Source organism: Mytilus edulis, chromosome 7, assembly GCF_963676685.1.
Source record: "Mytilus edulis chromosome 7, xbMytEdul2.2, whole genome shotgun sequence".
Taxonomy (NCBI): Eukaryota; Metazoa; Mollusca; class Bivalvia; order Mytilida; family Mytilidae; genus Mytilus; species Mytilus edulis.
The window spans coordinates 3,263,843-3,285,899 of NC_092350.1; the positions used below are offsets into that span (position 1 = coordinate 3,263,843).

A 22,057-nucleotide genomic window follows, 5' to 3' on the forward strand; every position below is an offset into this window, starting at 1 on the left:
ATACATATCTTATAATCACTATTTTGAGTGATTTATAGTATTCTTAATTCATAGAATAAACATAAGCTTGATTTGTAACAAAATGTAACTTTTTTTGTAAATAATAAGAATTGTCCATCATATGATTTTCAAACAATTATCCATTTTGTAATAACTATAATTACCTACTTTTGTCCATGTTTTTTACTTTACATATATTCTGATTTCATTTGACATTAGTTAAATTGTTTTATTACTATTTATATATATATCCAGAAGCTAGCTGTAAAACTGAGAAAAATCTACTAAACCAAAAAATAGCTAAAAACGAGAAAAATTTGGCAATCCTTGTAAACCATCTAACATGTCCTATGGTCATTGTTAAAATTAGAGGATATGTGTTTAAAAACGATAGATCCTTCATGATAACAAATTTGATAGCTGTATGTTGACTAATAACTGGTTTGTAATTCATACACCCTTCAAATATTCTTTGTTGTCCCCCCTAAAGCCAAATTGTTGGATTGTCTTAATACTGATCAATTATGACAACTTTTATGACAAGATAAAAAGACAAACTCATTTGAGGATTAACTGGTCTTTGTTTGTTGTTTTTTTAATTTTATTATTTCTGGTTTACTTGACATCAGTTTGTTGGTATTGTTGGTAGTATGATGCAGCAAACTGAATTCCAAATGTAAATTGCAAGAGTGTCACTTATTTACAAAATTATGTGCTAAAGCTATCAATTTTGCTGTTTGGAACAGCATGTTCTATAATATGTCCATCAGGTTTATATCTGTGCAATTACAAAAGCATGTAAAATTTGAAATAATTTACAAATAAATAGAACTCAACAACAATGAGTAAGGTAGAATAACATTTAGATTTTATGGAAGTTTTTAAAATGTTAAAAAAAAAAGACATTTAAATTTTAAAGTATATTATTTGTTAGATAAGTACATATCCATTATAGACTCTATGATTTTTAGATTGCATTATGACTCACCATGTATGTCTGGTATACCCTCCATGAGTGAACAAAAACATATCAAAATAGCCAAACCTGAAGACCATACCATTGCCTTAATAATTGCTTACATCCACTTTATTTTGGACAGTAGATAGTTGTATCATTGGCAATCATACCATATCACCTTATTTTTATACTGACCCTTTTGTTCTTAAAATTCAATTATTATTGTTAGAACATAATTATATTGTATCAATTCTGCTTATCTTTTCCTTGTATAAATATCTATTTGTGGAAGAATTAGGGCGCTAATAAAGATATTATATATGTAAATAAAGAGGGTTTTACATTATTAATCAGCATCCAATCAAACTTCACTGAACCAGGAAATTATATTTTTATATTCAAACAATTATCTTCATCCCCAGGATAATGTGTTTTGTGACATTTTTTTACCATAAGCAATTTAATCAAGAAATAAATTGCATTAGATGATAAAAATTGCCTAGTTAAATTGTAATACTGTGCATTTAGAATTCCCATAAGACTCATGAAATTGTAGAGCAATCATAAAGTTTCAAATGAGTTTATCTGAAAATGAGTTTTTCTAAATGTCAATCTAGTCTGTATGCATAGTAAGTTAACAGGTATTATAAATATGCTGTATGGGTAAATCATTAGAAAGAATAAAAATCAACTTCAAAGCCACTTTTCCTGCAGGAATTTAATTCATGTAACTGAATTTGAAATGAACAAAAGGTGTAAAGACATTTAGGAGTTAGACACAGTACATCTGACTGACAAACATCGATATCAGTGGAACATTATTGTGAAAATTTTAAAAGATATAAAATAATTCTTTTTCATTTCAGTCAGTGGCAGATCCAGGGGGGGGTTTCTGAACCCCTCTTTTTTTTTTATGAACAATGCATTTGAAAGGCTGACATATAATTGGAGTACCCCTTTTAAAAATGGCTGAATCTGCCATTGTCAGTGATATCTATACTGTTAAAGAAGCCATATTTGATTTTAGCAATTAAAATACAGAAGTGGGGGTTAAACAACATTCACTTAGAAACAGCAACCCATTAATACAAATTGATAAAATTTAAAATGGAAACAGGGAATGTGCTAGACTAATAGTAACTTATGGTTGCTTTTTAACCTTTCAATCACTTGGTCTCTAGTGAAAAGGTAGGAAGTTGTCTATGATAACTGATTTAAAATGATTTTAACAACAGATTCAATTCTACATGTTATTCATATTTGGATTGAACAATTTTCAATTATATATGTAATTGATCATAACAGGGGCATTTTAGAAGGGGGTTTCCCAACCCAGGATAAAGGGGGTTGGTTTCAACCATATGTCCACATTCAAATGCATTGATCGGCCGAAAAAAGAGGGGGGGGGGGTTCCTACCACCGGAACCCTCCCCCTGAATCCACCACTGCATAAGAACATCAATAAAATAGACACATCTACAATTTTTTAAATACCAAAAGGACATTAAGCAAATCACTGAAACCACATAATTAATCCAAATGTGTACCTGTTCTTACTGAGAATTACCACTGAATTAATTGCTAACATTTAACATTGATTATGTATCTTTTCCTCCCACAATATTCTGTATGACACACCCAAAAACAGTAAAATCTTGCACTGTATAAATCTATTTTAACATGTTTAATGGAAATATATCACTTATCAATATGAATGCATTAATTTCATATCTATTTATTATTCATAAAAGCTAATGTTTCAAAATATTATGAAAAATGAAATTGATTTTTCTGTAAAATTGCAACAAATGTTACAACAACGTAGATGTTATTTCATAAATTTATTGAGATAAAACATGTATTATGATGTATATTGTATCAAATTCAGTAATACAATACTTTTATACTTGTCAAATAAGACTGTCTTATATTTCAGAATGTCAAACATCTTTTCAGTTTAAGTTGGTCAGACAGAACTAATACAATATGGGGAAGTTCCTCAGATAAGGGATTAACTGACAATATAGTCCTCAATCCAAAACAGACAAAGGGTTACATTTACCAGATCTATATTCATATATTTGTGGAACAAAGTTTTCTCAAAGAACATCAGTAAACCTTTGCTTCATAATGTATTTGAAATAAGTTGTTTATAGATTATTTAGCATGTTAAGTAACCTACATGTATTGACACATGATTGATGCCTCATATTTCTCATAGAATTGTAATTCTACTTTCAGTTTCATAAAAAAAAATATTAGGCCAATATGAAAGTTAAAGGTTTCTACTCTCTTTGATTTGATAGATTTCAAATTACAAGATATTTGTTTAAGAAAGTTTTTTTCGTTGTCTGTAATCACTGCATTTTAAAATAAAGGTCTACGTAAAAATCTCTTATCAATCATGTTAATATAAAATATCCATTCCAGAAGAAAATAAAACCGTTTTATAAAAATAAAAAGTGTGACTCCCCTTGTTTTAGTGAAGAATTCCAAATTTGTTAAAAACTTTATACTATCATATTCCGCAATACCTTAAACTAGATGGAGAACCGCAGTAGCTCTTAGGTCTTTTGGTCCACAAATTTTCAAAATATATCATTAGGACCTAAGAGCTACTGTTCCTCAGCTACATCTAAAAATCTAAAACATGTTCAATTTGGTAAACAAAATTGCTCCAAATAAGTTAATCATAATTTTATCATTTTTAAAAGTAAATATGAATATTAATGGAGCTCAAAATGATATGTTTAAGTTATATACATTATGATGGATTGAATTCCATTTTTATTAAAAAAACTAATTTATGTTCTTGACAACAGGCTAAGAATAAATTATTTGATATTCACTTCAAGCAACCCAGGACAAGTAAAGGAATGACCCTGTCAATCATAAGACATTTCTCTATTGTCAAACTTTTCAATAGTAAGATATAAAATGTCCATTTTATCATGCTGTAACTAAGTGAATCACAACTTCAACAATTAAAATTGAACTACATAAGATTAAGAAAAAGGATCTGTTTAAATATTCAATTTATAACATCAAAGAATTGTACATTGGTAAGATTATAGAAATGTGTATTGGTATAACTACTTAATGTACCTACCCGGATCGTGTATTACACCTGGAGGAATTAATCACTTTTCTCCCATTTAAAAACAAATCCTTGAAAAAAAGTTTTTGTTTTCAAAAAAGTCACCTCTTAAACAATACATCCACCATTTAATATTCCAAACAAATAAATCCCGGGAGATACAATTGCAGAAATTCCTCCTTTTTCTCACCAAACGATTTACACATCCAGTAGCGAAGAGATTAAAACACCCAATAGTCTACCCCTCACCCAATCAATACTATAGTATTTACCTGGTGATCACTGAACCATGACATCTTACCTGAACCATATAACAATACATATCTTTACCTGAGCATGTCAATATGGATTAATCAACTTCTTTGTTCAATTAAATTATCAAATTAAACTAATTAAGATATGTGATCTAGAAAACAAAGTAGGACTTGTGAACACTGATTATTTTTCAGAGAATTACTTTGATTAATTAACAAATTGTCCTTTTGACATATCATTAAACAGAGGGTCACCTGAGACACTAATCCATGTTTAATCACTAATCAGTTGTTTAGCAAACTTAAAAAAGTGTGAGCAGTACTGGAAATTTAGAAATTTAAGCAATGTTTTTATTATTGCTAAAAATTGTGACATCATTCTTTACGATAAGCTTTGAATCCAGAACCCCAAGGCTCACTTTTATGATTTCAGTTTAGTTTGATTCAGTTGGCTTGTAGAAAATTTTACAACTCTGAAATCAATTTACAAGCTTGGGCCGGTGGTCTTATAGAAATGGCTAAACAGCAGATTTTAAAATTGCATACTCGCTAAAACTCAAACTGACTATGCAGTATGGGCTTACCTTTGCTCATTGTTGAAGGCAGTACGGTGACCTATAGTTGTTAATGTCTGTGTCATTTTGGTCTCTTGTGGAGAGTTGTCTCATTGGCAATCATACCACATCTTCTTTTTTATATATACAAGCTGCAGACAAGATATTAAATCATTTACTAGCATAGAAGTCAAGAAAACTTTGAGGAAATCTGTCTATCAGACAAACAGACTGAAGGTTTATACAGTCATACTATTGACACATGCAGGGATGATTCCACTATATAGTTTAAATCGGCCAGCGGCCCCCAAAAATTGTACATAAAAATGAATTCCCAATTCAGGAAAATAAAATAAAAATCGATATTTCCAGAAAAGTTTCTGTCACCAATTAAGGCAACTATAATTTTTCATAGTTTGTTATCAAAACGTTTTAAAATCCGTTTAAGAATACTGTTTACGATCACATTTTATTAACAATGATTTGATTATGTCAAAATGTTGCAAACAATTTTATCAGTCGAATTCAATTGATTAATATGTATAGGAGTATCCGATCTTGTAAAAGCAGATCGCCCAGCAGGTTGATAAAAATGGGTGTCAAAGCAAACCTCGGCAGAGAGAAAATTCAAATTTTGATTTATTATTAACATTGATGGATAAAGTTTAATGGACGTCGATCTCGTAAAAGCAGATCGTCCAGCAGAGCCTGTTATATAATATGATGAAAATTTGTTTTGTAAAAGTTATGTCCTCAAAAGACAAATGTTTGACCGTTTTTTTTAAATAATGTTGATGATAGACCATTCATGAAAAACGATGTCATCATTATTATCAGTTTTGAAGATGATTCAAATAATTTTAAAGAACACTAGTTCAATGCTTTAAATATCTTATCAATTAAGTATATGAACTTTTGCAATTGCTTTTCTGAATTTGACAATTGACCAGTTCAATTTGAAATCTATTTGAATCAAGGTAAATTTATAGAGATGACCTGCTGTTGAAAAAATACCCGATGAATTATTTTGTTCAGTGGTTTATGTTAGCTGAAATATATGTTTTTGTAATAGGCCTAGGTAACTATAGCTAAGATGATGGACTAGTGCATCATTTTCAATGATATTCATGTAATAACAGTAGCCCATCCAGAATTATTCAAAATGTTACAACTTACATGAACCTCAGTGTACAGGTTAAACTTAATAATATACATTTTCCGTTTTTTATACAGGAAAATAATATTATTTCGTCTTAGATTTTATGCTTAAAAAATTCCCAATTAGAATAAAAATTCCCAATTTGATGTTCAAGGGACCCATTTGAAAACACCTGGAATCATCCCTGACACATGAGTATTGATTTATTGTAAGGCAAAAGATCCTACATGAAGATAGAGCTTGTATTTTGCATTTCCTTCCATTAAGAGGTGACTGTGTTGGGTAATTTTAACCTTTTAATTAACTTCTAATTAATGTCTCCTGATTTGAAGAATAGTCATAAATAAGATATCCATATATTATTTTCAAAAAATACTTTGTAACCCGAGTCTTACAAATAGCAAAAGTACCTATCCTAACTTATAAAAGACAAGTAGACTTTATGCTTGATATTCAATACAATACATAAATCAAAATATTGTAGGATTATCAACCTGAAACAAATCAATTTGTCATATCATCTGTATACAGCCTAATTCAGATGTCTTTTTGTTATTTGTGTTGATGGGTAGCTGTCTCATCAAAGCATAACCCAATCATTTTATTTTTAAATTAATTTCAATCTTAACAATAAGTTGGTACCAACCTGAAAGTTTATCAACAATGTCAGCAAGATAGGAAACACAATTATCACCAGACTTTATTTTTACCATCAGCACCGAGTCCATTTAGGTTCAGTGGAAGGTCTCCTATAGACAGTAGTCTTTATTCTAAACCTCTCACACCTCTTGACTGGTCACTTATCTACAAAAGAAATGATTGATTGAAGACCGCCTTTTTAAATTTTTAAATCTTTAAAGATTACTCTTTTTTTTATAAAGTATAATGGACACATGCCCTGATGGAACTTTCTCTTATTTCCCCTGAAATATAAATAAAACTAGATGTGTCAAAGCGACAGAAATGGCCCATCTCAAAAAGTTGAAAAATCTGCAATTTCAATAACACATGTGGACATAAACATGATGGTAGTCTCATTTCAAAAATTAGCTTAAAATCTGGAGGAGTATATATAGAAAAAAAGTCCATATAATTGTGGTTTTCAAAGTTGTAAAGCCTTAATTTTGGCAAAAATTAGTGGATCGGAACGTAACTTAAACTTGATCTGTAACTCATCATGATCGAGTAACTCACATACCAAAAATCATCCCAATATCTGAAAGCGTTTAGAAAAAAGTCTGTATAACTGTGATTTTCAACAATTTGTCCATAGTCTGTAAATTCGGCAAAAATGAGTCGAGCGGAAGAAAACTTAAACTTGATCTGTAACTCATCTTGGTTAACTCACATGCCAAAAATCATCCCAATATCTGAAAGCGATTAGAAAAAAAGTCCGTATAACTGTGATTTTCAACAATTTATCAAAGTCCAAAGCCCGTAATTTCAGCAAAAATTAGCGGAGCGGAACAAAACTTAAACTTGATCTGTAACTCATCATGGTTAACTCACGTATCAATATATCAGCCCAATATCTGAAGGCGTTTAGAAAAAAAAAACTCTGTATAATGGTTTGTTGCGGAATGACGGAATGACAGATTTACAGAATTTCTGACAAGGATTAAACTATATGGCACCACCAACTTCTTTGCCATAAAAAGCACAGTATACAGCCAACATCACAGTAGACACAGCAAAATTAGCATCAATATTTGTTCATAAACATTTGTAACCACTTCATACAGGCTACCAGTAATTTCAACAAGCTTGTGGTGCATATATCATTGTATTTTCTCATTTTTCGTTTTTATATAGATTTTAAGACTGTTGGTTTTCCTGTTTGAATGGTTTTACACTAGTAATTTTTGGGGATCTTTATAGCTTGCTGTTCGTTGTGAGCCAAAGCTCCATGTTGAAGGACGTACCTTGACCTATAATGGTTTACTTTTATAAATTGTTACTTGGATTGAGAGTTTTCTCATTGGCACTCATACCACATCTTCCTATAACAGCACTTCATCAGATTATTTTTAAAAGTGAGAACTTGTTTCTCTCCCTGACCTTGACTTTAAATTTCATAAATGTTCACGGCTCCATGAATTTCAAAGTTTTCATTTGTATATAGAATGTATGTAACAGTTATGATACAATATACACCCAATCTAGTGTGAAATTACAATCTTCATGTTATTTATAAAAATTTCAAATTTAATAAATTTCAAATAGGATTATGCAAAATAAATTTAAATTTTGACACCTGATATTTTTGTTTAATTTAAATGCTTATGGATTTAGCTGCAAGAAATACTCTCTTAATGACTTCATTTTCTAAATAATTTGAAAATAAATCCATTAAAAAGATGCGACACATTTACAGTGAATTCTTGGTATATTTAACTATTACAGGTATTTCTAACACCTTCCACCAGGGAAATCCTAAATAAGTTTTATAAGTTTAGTAAATTGATTTAACAAAGCTCACATATTTATCCATCCCAAACAACCCAGCTGTTATACTCATGATACTGTCAACCTGCTTTTAAGTTGTCATTTATTTTTTACTAGTGTAAACATGCATGGTAAAGCAAATTTTTATTGTGATTTTCTTTTCAGCTATCAACACATACTTGTCTACAAATTATTCATAAATAGTGGTCAATGCCATTCTGCTTTTAGCTAGCACTTACAGCAAAATACACATGTTTTAATGCCATTCTGCTTTTAGCTAGCACTTATAGGAAAAACACATGTTTCAATGTCATTCTTCTTTTGCCTAGCACTTAAAACAAAAAGCACATGTTTCAATACCATTCTGATTATAACTAACACTAAGAAACAAGCACCTGTTCCATGCCTGACATTCTGATTCTAGCTAGCACTAAGAAACAAACACCTGTTCCATGTCTGACATTCTGATTCTAGCTAGCACTAAGAAACAAACACCTGTTCCATGTCTGACATTCTGATTCTAGCTAGCACTAAGAAACAAACACCTGTTCCATGCCCGACATTCTGATTCTAGCTAGCACTAAGAAACAAACACCTGTTCCATGCCTGACATTCTGATTCTAGCTAGCACTAAGAAACAAACACCTGTTCCATGTCTGACATTCTGATTCTAGCTAGCACTAAGAAACAAACACCTATTCCATGTCTGTCATTCTGATTCTAGCTAGCACTAAGAAACAAGCACCTGTTCCATGCCTGACATTCTGATTCTAGCTAGCACTAAGAAACAAACACCTATTCCATGTCTGTCATTCTGATTCTAGCTAGCACTAAGAAACAAACACCTGTTCCATGTCTGACATTCTGATTCTAGCTAGCACTAAGAAACAACACCTATTCCATGTCTGACATTCTGATTCTAGCTAGCACTTAGAAACAAGCACCTGTTCCATGTCTGACATTCTGATTCTAGCTAGCACTAAGAAACAACACCTATTCCATGTCTGACATTCTGATTCTAGCTAGCACTTAGAAACAACACCTATTCCATGTCTGTCATTCTGATTCTAGCTAGCACTAAGAAACAAGCACCTGTTCCATGTCTGACATTCTGATTCTAGCTAGCACTAAGAAACAAACACCTGTTCCATGCCCAACATTCTGATTCTAGCTAGCACTAAGAAACAAACACCTGTTCCATGCCTGACATTCTGATTCTAGCTAGCACTAAGAAACAAACACCTGTTCCATGTCTGACATTCTGATTCTAGCTAGCACTAAGAAACAAACACCTATTCCATGTCTGTCATTCTGATTCTAGCTAGCACTAAGAAAAAAGCACCTGTTCCATGCCTGACATTCTGATTCTAGCTAGCACTAAGAAACAAACACCTGTTCCATGCCTGACATTCTGATTCTAGCTAGCACTAAGAAACAAACACCTGTTCCATGTCTGACATTCTGATTCTAGCTAGCACTAAGAAACAAACACCTGTTCCATGTCTTTCATTCTGATTCTAGCTAGCACTAAGAAACAAACACCTGTTCCATGCCTGACATTCTGATTCTAGCTAGCACTAAGAAACAAACACCTGTTCCATGCCTGACATTCTGATTCTAGCTAGCACTAAGAAACAAACACCTATTCCATGTCTGTCATTCTGATTCTAGCTAGCACTAAGAAACAAGCACCTGTTCCATGCCTGACATTCTGATTCTAGCTAGCACTAAGAAACAAACACCTATTCCATGTCTGTCATTCTGATTCTAGCTAGCACTAAGAAACAAGCACCTGTTCCATGCCTGACATTCTGATTCTAGCTAGCACTAAGAAACAAACACCTGTTCCATGCCTGACATTCTGATTCTAGCTAGCACTAAGAAACAAACACCTGTTCCATGTCTGACATTCTGATTCTAGCTAGCACTAAGAAACAAACACCTATTCCATGTCTGACATTTTGATTCTAGCTAGCACTAAGAAACAAACACCTGTTCCATGTCTGTCATTCTGATTCTAGCTAGCACTAAGAAACAAACACCTGTTCCATGTCTGACATTCTGATTCTAGCTAGCACTAAGAAACAAACACCTGTTCCATGTCTGTCATTCTGATTCTAGCTAGCACTAAGAAACAAGCACCTGTTCCATGCCTGACATTCTGATTCTAGCTAGCACTAAGAAACAAACACCTATTCCATGTCTGTCATTCTGATTCTAGCTAGCACTAAGAAACAAACACCTGTTCCATGTCTGACATTCTGATTCTAGCTAGCACTAAGAAACAACACCTATTCCATGTCTGACATTCTGATTCTAGCTAGCACTTAGAAACAAGCACCTGTTCCATGTCTGACATTCTGATTCTAGCTAGCACTAAGAAACAACACCTATTCCATGTCTGACATTCTGATTCTAGCTAGCACTTAGAAACAACACCTATTCCATGTCTGTCATTCTGATTCTAGCTAGCACTAAGAAACAAGCACCTGTTCCATGTCTGACATTCTGATTCTAGCTAGCACTAAGAAACAAACACCTGTTCCATGCCCAACATTCTGATTCTAGCTAGCACTAAGAAACAAACACCTGTTCCATGCCTGACATTCTGATTCTAGCTAGCACTAAGAAACAAACACCTGTTCCATGTCTGACATTCTGATTCTAGCTAGCACTAAGAAACAAACACCTATTCCATGTCTGTCATTCTGATTCTAGCTAGCACTAAGAAACAAGCACCTGTTCCATGCCTGACATTCTGATTCTAGCTAGCACTAAGAAACAAACACCTGTTCCATGCCTGACATTCTGATTCTAGCTAGCACTAAGAAACAAACACCTGTTCCATGTCTGACATTCTGATTCTAGCTAGCACTAAGAAACAAACACCTGTTCCATGTCTGTCATTCTGATTCTAGCTAGCACTAAGAAACAAACACCTGTTCCATGCCTGACATTCTGATTCTAGATAGCACTAAGAAACAAACACCTGTTCCATGCCTGACATTCTGATTCTAGCTAGCACTAAGAAACAAACACCTGTTCCATGTCTGACATTCTGATTCTAGCTAGCACTAAGAAACAAACACCTATTCCATGTCTGTCATTCTGATTCTAGCTAGCACTAAGAAACAAGCACCTGTTCCATGTCTGTCATTCTGATTCTAGCTAGCACTAAGAAACAAACACCTGTTCCATGTCTGACATTCTGATTCTAGCTAGCACTAAGAAACAAACACCTGTTCCATGTCTGTCATTCTGATTCTAGCTAGCACTTAGAAACAACACCTGTTCCATGCCTGTCATTCTGATTCTAGCTAGCACTAAGAAACAAACACCTATTCCATGTCTGTCATTCTGATTCTAGCTAGCACTAAGAAACAAACACCTATTCCATGCCTGACATTCTGATTCTAGCTAGCACTAAGAAACAAACACCTGTTCCATGTCTGACATTTTGATTCTAGCTAGCACTAAGAAACAAACACCTGTTCCATGCCTGACATTCTGATTCTAGCTAGCACTAAGAAACAAACACCTGTTCCATGTCTGACATTCTGATTCTAGCTAGCACTAAGAAACAAACACCTGTTCCATGTCTGTCATTCTGATTCTAGCTAGCACTTAGAAACAACACCTGTTCCATGCCTGACATTCTGATTCTAGCTAGCACTTAGAAACAAGCACCTATTCCATGTCTGACATTCTGATTCTAGCTAGCACTAAGAAACAAACACCTATTCCATGTCTGACATTCTGATTCTAGCTAGCACTAAGAAACAAACACCTGTTCCATGCCTGACATTCTGATTCTAGCTAGCACTAAGAAACAAACACCTGTTCCATGTCTGACATTCTGATTCTAGCTAGCACTAAGAAACAAACACCTGTTCCATGTCTGACATTTTGATTCTAGCTAGCACTTAGAAACAAACACCTGTTCCATGTCTGACATTCTGATTCTAGCTAGCACTAAGAAACAAACACCTGTTCCATGCCTGACATTCTGATTCTAGCTAGCACTAATTATATAAGAAACAAGCACCTGTTCCATGTCTGACATTCTGATTCTAGCTAGCACTAAGAAACAAACACCTATTCCATGTCTGACATTTTGATTCTAGCTAGCACTAAGAAACAAACACCTGTTCCATGTCTGACATTCTGATTCTAGCTAGCACTAAGAAACAAACACCTATTCCATGTCTGACATTCTGATTCTAGCTAGCACTAAGAAACAAACACCTGTTCCATGCCTGACATTCTGATTCTAGCTAGCACTAAGAAACAAACACCTGTTCCATGTCTGACATTCTGATTCTAGCTAGCACTAAGAAACAAACACCTGTTCCATGTCTGACATTTTGATTCTAGCTAGCACTTAGAAACAAACACCTGTTCCATGTCTGACATTCTGATTCTAGCTAGCACTAAGAAACAAACACCTGTTCCATGCCTGACATTCTGATTCTAGCTAGCACTAATTATATAAGAAACAAGCACCTGTTCCATGTCTGACATTCTGATTCTAGCTAGCACTAAGAAACAAACACCTATTCCATGTCTGACATTTTGATTCTAGCTAGCACTAAGAAACAAACACCTGTTCCATGTCTGACATTCTGATTCTAGCTAGCACTAAGAAACAAACACCTATTCCATGTCTGTCATTCTGATTCTAGCTAGCACTAAGAAACAAGCACCTGTTCCATGTCTGTCATTCTGATTCTAGCTAGCACTAAGAAACAAACACCTGTTCCATGCCTGTCATTCTGATTCTAGCTAGCACTAAGAAACAAACACCTGTTCCATGTCTGTCATTCTGATTCTAGCTAGCACTAAGAAACAAACACCTGTTCCATGTCTGACATTCTGATTCTAGCTAGCACTAAGAAACAAACACCTGTTCCATGTCTGTCATTCTGATTCTAGCTAGCACTTAGAAACAACACCTGTTCCATGCCTGTCATTCTGATTCTAGCTAGCACTAAGAAACAAACACCTGTTCCATGTCTGACATTCTGATTCTAGCTAGCACTTAGAAACAAGCACCTATTCCATGTCTGACATTCTGATTCTAGCTAGCACTTAGAAACAAGCACCTATTCCATGTCTGACATTCTGATTCTAGCTAGCACTAAGAAACAAACACCTATTCCATGTCTGACATTCTGATTCTAGCTAGCACTAATTATATAAGAGACAAGCACCTGTTCCATGTCTGACATTCTGATTCTAGCTAGCACTAAGAAACAAGCACCTGTTCCATGCCTGACATTTTGATTCTAGCTAGCACTAAGAAACAAACACCTGTTCCATGTCTGTCATTCTGATTCTAGCTAGCACTAAGAAACAAACACCTGTTCCATGTCTGACATTCTGATTCTAGCTAGCACTAAGAAACAAACACCTGTTCCATGTCTGTCATTCTGATTCTAGCTAGCACTTAGAAACAAACACCTGTTCCATGTCTGTCATTCTGATTCTAGCTAGCACTAAGAAACAAACACCTATTCCATGTCTGACATTCTGATTCTAGCTAGCACTTAGAAACAAACACCTATTCCATGTCTGACATTCTGATTCTAGCTAGCACTAAGAAACAAACACCTATTCCATGTCTGACATTTTGATTCTAGCTAGCACTAAGAAACAAACACCTGTTCCATGCCTGACATTCTGATTCTAGCTAGCACTTAGAAACAAGCACCTGTTCCATGTCTGACATTCTGATTCTAGCTAGCACTAAGAAACAAACACCTGTTCCATGTCTGACATTTTGATTCTAGCTAGCACTTAGAAACAACAGCTATTCCATGTCTGACATTCTGATTCTAGCTAGCACTAATTATATAAGAAACAAACACCTATTCCATGTCTGACATTCTGATTCTAGCTAGCACTAAGAAACAAACACCTATTCCATGTCTGACATTTTGATTCTAGCTAGCACTAAGAAACAAACACCTGTTCCATGTCTGTCATTCTGATTCTAGCTAGCACTAAGAAACAAGCACCTGTTCCATGTCCGACATTCTGATTCTAGCTAGCACTAAGAAACAAGCACCTATTCCATGTCTGACATTCTGATTCTAGCTAGCACTAAGAAACAAGCACCTGTTCCATGTCTGTCATTCTGATTCTAGCTAGCACTAAGAAACAAACACCTGTTCCATGTCTGTCATTCTGATTCTAGCTAGCACTAAGAAACAAACACCTGTTCCATGCCTGACATTCTGATTCTAGCTAGCACTAAGAAACAAACACCTGTTCCATGTCTGACATTCTGATTCTAGCTAGCACTAAGAAACAAACACCTGTTCCATGTCTGTCATTCTGATTCTAGCTAGCACTAAGAAACAAGCACCTGTTCCATGTCTGACATTCTGATTCTAGCTAGCACTAAGAAACAAACACCTGTTCCATGTCTGACATTCTGATTCTAGCTAGCACTAAGAAACAAACACCTGTTCCATGTCTGTCATTCTGATTCTAGCTAGCACTAAGAAACAAACACCTGTTCCATGTCTGTCATTCTGATTCTAGCTAGCACTAAGAAACAAACACCTGTTCCATGCCTGACATTCTGATTCTAGCTAGCACTAAGAAACAAACACCTGTTCCATGCCTGACATTCTGATTTTAGCTAGCACTAAGAAACAAGCACCTATTCCATGTCTGTCATTCTGATTCTAGCTAGCACTAAGAAACAAGCACCTGTTCCATGCCTGACATTCTGATTCTAGCTAGCACTAAGAAACAAACACCTGTTCCATGCCTGACATTCTGATTCTAGCTAGCACTAAGAAACAAACACCTGTTCCATGTCTGACATTCTGATTCTAGCTAGCACTAAGAAACAAACACCTGTTCCATGCCCGACATTCTGATTCTAGCTAGCACTAAGAAACAAACACCTGTTCCATGCCTGACATTCTGATTCTAGCTAGCACTAAGAAACAAACACCTGTTCCATGTCTGACATTCTGATTCTAGCTAGCACTAAGAAACAAACACCTATTCCATGTCTGTCATTCTGATTCTAGCTAGCACTAAGAAACAAGCACCTGTTCCATGCCTGACATTCTGATTCTAGCTAGCACTAAGAAACAAACACCTATTCCATGTCTGTCATTCTGATTCTAGCTAGCACTAAGAAACAAACACCTGTTCCATGTCTGACATTCTGATTCTAGCTAGCACTAAGAAACAACACCTATTCCATGTCTGACATTCTGATTCTAGCTAGCACTTAGAAACAAGCACCTGTTCCATGTCTGACATTCTGATTCTAGCTAGCACTAAGAAACAACACCTATTCCATGTCTGACATTCTGATTCTAGCTAGCACTTAGAAACAACACCTATTCCATGTCTGTCATTCTGATTCTAGCTAGCACTAAGAAACAAGCACCTGTTCCATGTCTGACATTCTGATTATAGCTAGCACTAAGAAACAAACACCTGTTCCATGCCCAACATTCTGATTCTAGCTAGCACTAAGAAACAAACACCTGTTCCATGCCTGACATTCTGATTCTAGCTAGCACCAAGAAACAAACACCTGTTCCATGTCTGACATTCTGATTCTAGCTAGCACTAAGAAACAAACACCTATTCCATGTCTGTCATTCTGATTCTAGCTAGCACTAAGAAACAAGCACCTGTTCCATGCCTGACATTCTGATTCTAGCTAGCACTAAGAAACAAACACCTGTTCCATGCCTGACATTCTGATTCTAGCTAGCACTAAGAAACAAACACCTGTTCCATGTCTGACATTCTGATTCTAGCTAGCACTAAGAAACAAACACCTGTTCCATGTCTGTCATTCTGATTCTAGCTAGCACTAAGAAACAAACACCTGTTCCATGCCTGACATTCTGATTCTAGCTAGCACTAAGAAACAAACACCTGTTCCATGCCTGACATTCTGATTCTAGCTAGCACTAAGAAACAAACACCTGTTCCATGTCTGACATTCTGATTCTAGCTAGCACTAAGAAACAAACACCTATTCCATGTCTGTCATTCTGATTCTAGCTAGCACTAAGAAACAAGCACCTGTTCCATGTCTGTCATTCTGATTCTAGCTAGCACTAAGAAACAAACACCTGTTCCATGTCTGACATTCTGATTCTAGCTAGCACTAAGAAACAAACACCTGTTCCATGTCTGTCATTCTGATTCTAGCTAGCACTTAGAAACAACACCTGTTCCATGCCTGTCATTCTGATTCTAGCTAGCACTAAGAAACAAACACCTATTCCATGTCTGTCATTCTGATTCTAGCTAGCACTAAGAAACAAACACCTATTCCATGCCTGACATTCTGATTCTAGCTAGCACTAAGAAACAAACACCTGTTCCATGTCTGACATTTTGATTCTAGCTAGCACTAAGAAACAAACACCTGTTCCATGTCTGTCATTTTGATTCTAGCTAGCACTAAGAAACAAACACCTGTTCCATGCCTGACATTCTGATTCTAGCTAGCACTAAGAAACAAACACCTGTTCCATGTCTGACATTCTGATTCTAGCTAGCACTAAGAAACAAACACCTGTTCCATGTCTGTCATTCTGATTCTAGCTAGCACTTAGAAACAACACCTGTTCCATGCCTGACATTCTGATTCTAGCTAGCACTTAGAAACAAGCACCTATTCCATGTCTGACATTCTGATTCTAGCTAGCACTAAGAAACAAACACCTATTCCATGTCTGACATTCTGATTCTAGCTAGCACTAAGAAACAAACACCTGTTCCATGCCTGACATTCTGATTCTAGCTAGCACTAAGAAACAAACACCTGTTCCATGTCTGGCATTCTGATTCTAGCTAGCACTAAGAAACAAACACCTGTTCCATGTCTGACATTTTGATTCTAGCTAGCACTTAGAAACAAACACCTGTTCCATGTCTGACATTCTGATTCTAGCTAGCACTAAGAAACAAACACCTGTTCCATGCCTGACATTCTGATTCTAGCTAGCACTAATTATATAAGAAACAAGCACCTGTTCCATGTCTGACATTCTGATTCTAGCTAGCACTAAGAAACACAATCTCCGGCGCAGAGCTCACATATCCGTTCCGTTCAATACTCTGTAACACTACACTCAATATTAAGTGCAGTATTGCAAAGCATGTATGGAACGGATATGAACTCTGCGCCGGAGATTGTAAGAAACAAACACCTATTCCATGTCTGACATTTTGATTCTAGCTAGCACTAAGAAACAAACACCTGTTCCATGTCTGACATTCTGATTCTAGCTAGCACTAAGAAACAAGCACCTGTTCCATGTCTGACATTTTGATTCTAGCTAGAACTAAGAAACAAACACCTATTCCATGTCTGTCATTCTGATTCTAGCTAGCACTTAGAAACAAGCACCTATTCCATGTCTGTCATTCTGATTCTAGCTAGCACTAAGAAACAAACACCTGTTCCATGTCTGTCATTCTGATTCTAGCTAGCACTTAGAAACAAGCACCTGTTCTATGTCTGTCATTTTGATTCTAGCTAGCACTAATTATATAAGAAACAAGCACCTATTCCATGTCTGACATTCTGATTCTAGCTAGCACTAAGAAACAAGCACCTGTTCCATGTCTGTCATTCTGATTCTAGCTAGCACTAAGAAACAAACACCTGTTCCATGCCTGTCATTCTGATTCTAGCTAGCACTAAGAAACAAACACCTGTTCCATGTCTGTCATTCTGATTCTAGCTAGCACTAAGAAACAAACACCTGTTCCATGTCTGACATTCTGATTCTAGCTAGCACTAAGAAACAAACACCTATTCCATGTCTGACATTCTGATTCTAGCTAGCACTTAGAAACAAGCACCTATTCCATGTCTGACATTCTGATTCTAGCTAGCACTAAGAAACAAACACCTATTCCATGTCTGACATTCTGATTCTAGCTAGCACTAATTATATAAGAGACAAGCACCTGTTCCATGTCTGACATTCTGATTCTAGCTAGCACTAAGAAACAAGCACCTGTTCCATGCCTGACATTTTGATTCTAGCTAGCACTAAGAAACAAACACCTGTTCCATGTCTGTCATTCTGATTCTAGCTAGCACTAAGAAACAACACCTATTCCATGTCTGACATTCTGATTCTAGCTAGCACTTAGAAACAACACCTATTCCATGTCTGTCATTCTGATTCTAGCTAGCACTAAGAAACAAGCACCTGTTCCATGTCTGACATTCTGATTATAGCTAGCACTAAGAAACAAACACCTGTTCCATGCCCAACATTCTGATTCTAGCTAGCACTAAGAAACAAACACCTGTTCCATGCCTGACATTCTGATTCTAGCTAGCACCAAGAAACAAACACCTGTTCCATGTCTGACATTCTGATTCTAGCTAGCACTAAGAAACAAACACCTATTCCATGTCTGTCATTCTGATTCTAGCTAGCACTAAGAAACAAGCACCTGTTCCATGCCTGACATTCTGATTCTAGCTAGCACTAAGAAACAAACACCTGTTCCATGCCTGACATTCTGATTCTAGCTAGCACTAAGAAACAAACACCTGTTCCATGTCTGACATTCTGATTCTAGCTAGCACTAAGAAACAAACACCTGTTCCATGTCTGTCATTCTGATTCTAGCTAGCACTAAGAAACAAACACCTGTTCCATGCCTGACATTCTGATTCTAGCTAGCACTAAGAAACAAACACCTGTTCCATGCCTGACATTCTGATTCTAGCTAGCACTAAGAAACAAACACCTGTTCCATGTCTGACATTCTGATTCTAGCTAGCACTAAGAAACAAACACCTATTCCATGTCTGTCATTCTGATTCTAGCTAGCACTAAGAAACAAGCACCTGTTCCATGTCTGTCATTCTGATTCTAGCTAGCACTAAGAAACAAACACCTGTTCCATGTCTGACATTCTGATTCTAGCTAGCACTAAGAAACAAACACCTGTTCCATGTCTGTCATTCTGATTCTAGCTAGCACTTAGAAACAACACCTGTTCCATGCCTGTCATTCTGATTCTAGCTAGCACTAAGAAACAAACACCTATTCCATGTCTGTCATTCTGATTCTAGCTAGCACTAAGAAACAAACACCTATTCCATGCCTGACATTCTGATTCTAGCTAGCACTAAGAAACAAACACCTATTCCATGTCTGACATTTTGATTCTAGCTAGCACTAAGAAACAAACACCTGTTCCATGCCTGACATTCTGATTCTAGCTAGCACTAAGAAACAAACACCTGTTCCATGTCTGACATTCTGATTCTAGCTAGCACTAAGAAACAAACACCTGTTCCATGTCTGTCATTCTGATTCTAGCTAGCACTTAGAAACAACACCTGTTCCATGCCTGACATTCTGATTCTAGCTAGCACTTAGAAACAAGCACCTATTCCATGTCTGACATTCTGATTCTAGCTAGCACTAAGAAACAAACACCTATTCCATGTCTGACATTCTGATTCTAGCTAGCACTAAGAAACAAACACCTGTTCCATGCCTGACATTCTGATTCTAGCTAGCACTAAGAAACAAACACCTGTTCCATGTCTGGCATTCTGATTCTAGCTAGCACTAAGAAACAAACACCTGTTCCATGTCTGACATTTTGATTCTAGCTAGCACTTAGAAACAAACACCTGTTCCATGTCTGACATTCTGATTCTAGCTAGCACTAAGAAACAAACACCTGTTCCATGCCTGACATTCTGATTCTAGCTAGCACTAATTATATAAGAAACAAGCACCTGTTCCATGTCTGACATTCTGATTCTAGCTAGCACTAAGAAACACAATCTCCGGCGCAGAGCTCACATATCCGTTCCGTTCAATACTCTGTAACACTACACTCAATATTAAGTGCAGTATTGCAAAGCATGTATGGAACGGATATGAACTCTGCGCCGGAGATTGTAAGAAACAAACACCTATTCCATGTCTGACATTTTGATTCTAGCTAGCACTAAGAAACAAACACCTGTTCCATGTCTGACATTCTGATTCTAGCTAGCACTAAGAAACAAGCACCTGTTCCATGTCTGACATTTTGATTCTAGCTAGAACTAAGAAACAAACACCTATTCCATGTCTGTCATTCTGATTCTAGCTAGCACTTAGAAACAAGCACCTATTCCATGTCTGTCATTCTGATTCTAGCTAGCACTAAGAAACAAACACCTGTTCCATGTCTGTCATTCTGATTCTAGCTAGCACTTAGAAACAAGCACCTGTTCTATGTCTGTCATTTTGATTCTAGCTAGCACTAATTATATAAGAAACAAGCACCTATTCCATGTCTGACATTCTGATTCTAGCTAGCACTAAGAAACAAGCACCTGTTCCATGTCTGTCATTCTGATTCTAGCTAGCACTAAGAAACAAACACCTGTTCCATGCCTGTCATTCTGATTCTAGCTAGCACTAAGAAACAAACACCTGTTCCATGTCTGTCATTCTGATTCTAGCTAGCACTAAGAAACAAACACCTGTTCCATGTCTGACATTCTGATTCTAGCTAGCACTAAGAAACAAACACCTATTCCATGTCTGACATTCTGATTCTAGCTAGCACTTAGAAACAAGCACCTATTCCATGTCTGACATTCTGATTCTAGCTAGCACTAAGAAACAAACACCTATTCCATGTCTGACATTCTGATTCTAGCTAGCACTAATTATATAAGAGACAAGCACCTGTTCCATGTCTGACATTCTGATTCTAGCTAGCACTAAGAAACAAGCACCTGTTCCATGCCTGACATTTTGATTCTAGCTAGCACTAAGAAACAAACACCTGTTCCATGTCTGTCATTCTGATTCTAGCTAGCACTAAGAAACAAACACCTGTTCCATGTCTGACATTCTGATTCTAGCTAGCACTAAGAAACAAACACCTGTTCCATGTCTGTCATTCTGATTCTAGCTAGCACTTAGAAACAAACACCTGTTCCATGTCTGTCATTCTGATTCTAGCTAGCACTAAGAAACAAACACCTATTCCATGTCTGACATTCTGATTCTAGCTAGCACTTAGAAACAAACACCTATTCCATGTCTGACATTCTGATTCTAGCTAGCACTAAGAAACAAACACCTATTCCATGTCTGACATTTTGATTCTAGCTAGCACTAAGAAACAAACACCTGTTCCATGCCTGACATTCTGATTCTAGCTAGCACTTAGAAACAAGCACCTGTTCCATGTCTGACATTCTGATTCTAGCTAGCACTAAGAAACAAACACCTGTTCCATGTCTGACATTTTGATTCTAGCTAGCACTTAGAAACAACACCTATTCCATGTCTGACATTCTGATTCTAGCTAGCACTAATTATATAAGAAACAAACACCTATTCCATGTCTGACATTCTGATTCTAGCTAGCACTAAGAAACAAACACCTATTCCATGTCTGACATTTTGATTCTAGCTAGCACTAAGAAACAAACACCTGTTCCATGTCTGTCATTCTGATTCTAGCTAGCACTAAGAAACAAGCACCTGTTCCATGTCCGACATTCTGATTCTAGCTAGCACTAAGAAACAAGCACCTATTCCATGTCTGACA

The 22,057-nt window shown here is 36.0% G+C and overlaps 1 protein-coding gene across 2 annotated transcripts in view; it reads right to left on the reverse strand.

The window, feature by feature from the left end:
• Positions 1 to 22,057, reverse strand: part of LOC139529745 (uncharacterized protein DDB_G0284459-like) — a 58,778-nt gene that overhangs the window by 32,447 nt on the left and 4,274 nt on the right. Inside the window, exon 2 of one of the 2 annotated variants that reach the window (XM_071325618.1) lies at positions 6,669 to 6,826. The gene's annotated coding sequence lies outside the window, so the exon portion shown is untranslated. Of the gene's footprint in view, positions 1 to 4,067; positions 4,350 to 6,668; positions 6,827 to 22,057 lie in introns of those variants that run through there. The other variant, XM_071325617.1, reaches the window with a different exon arrangement.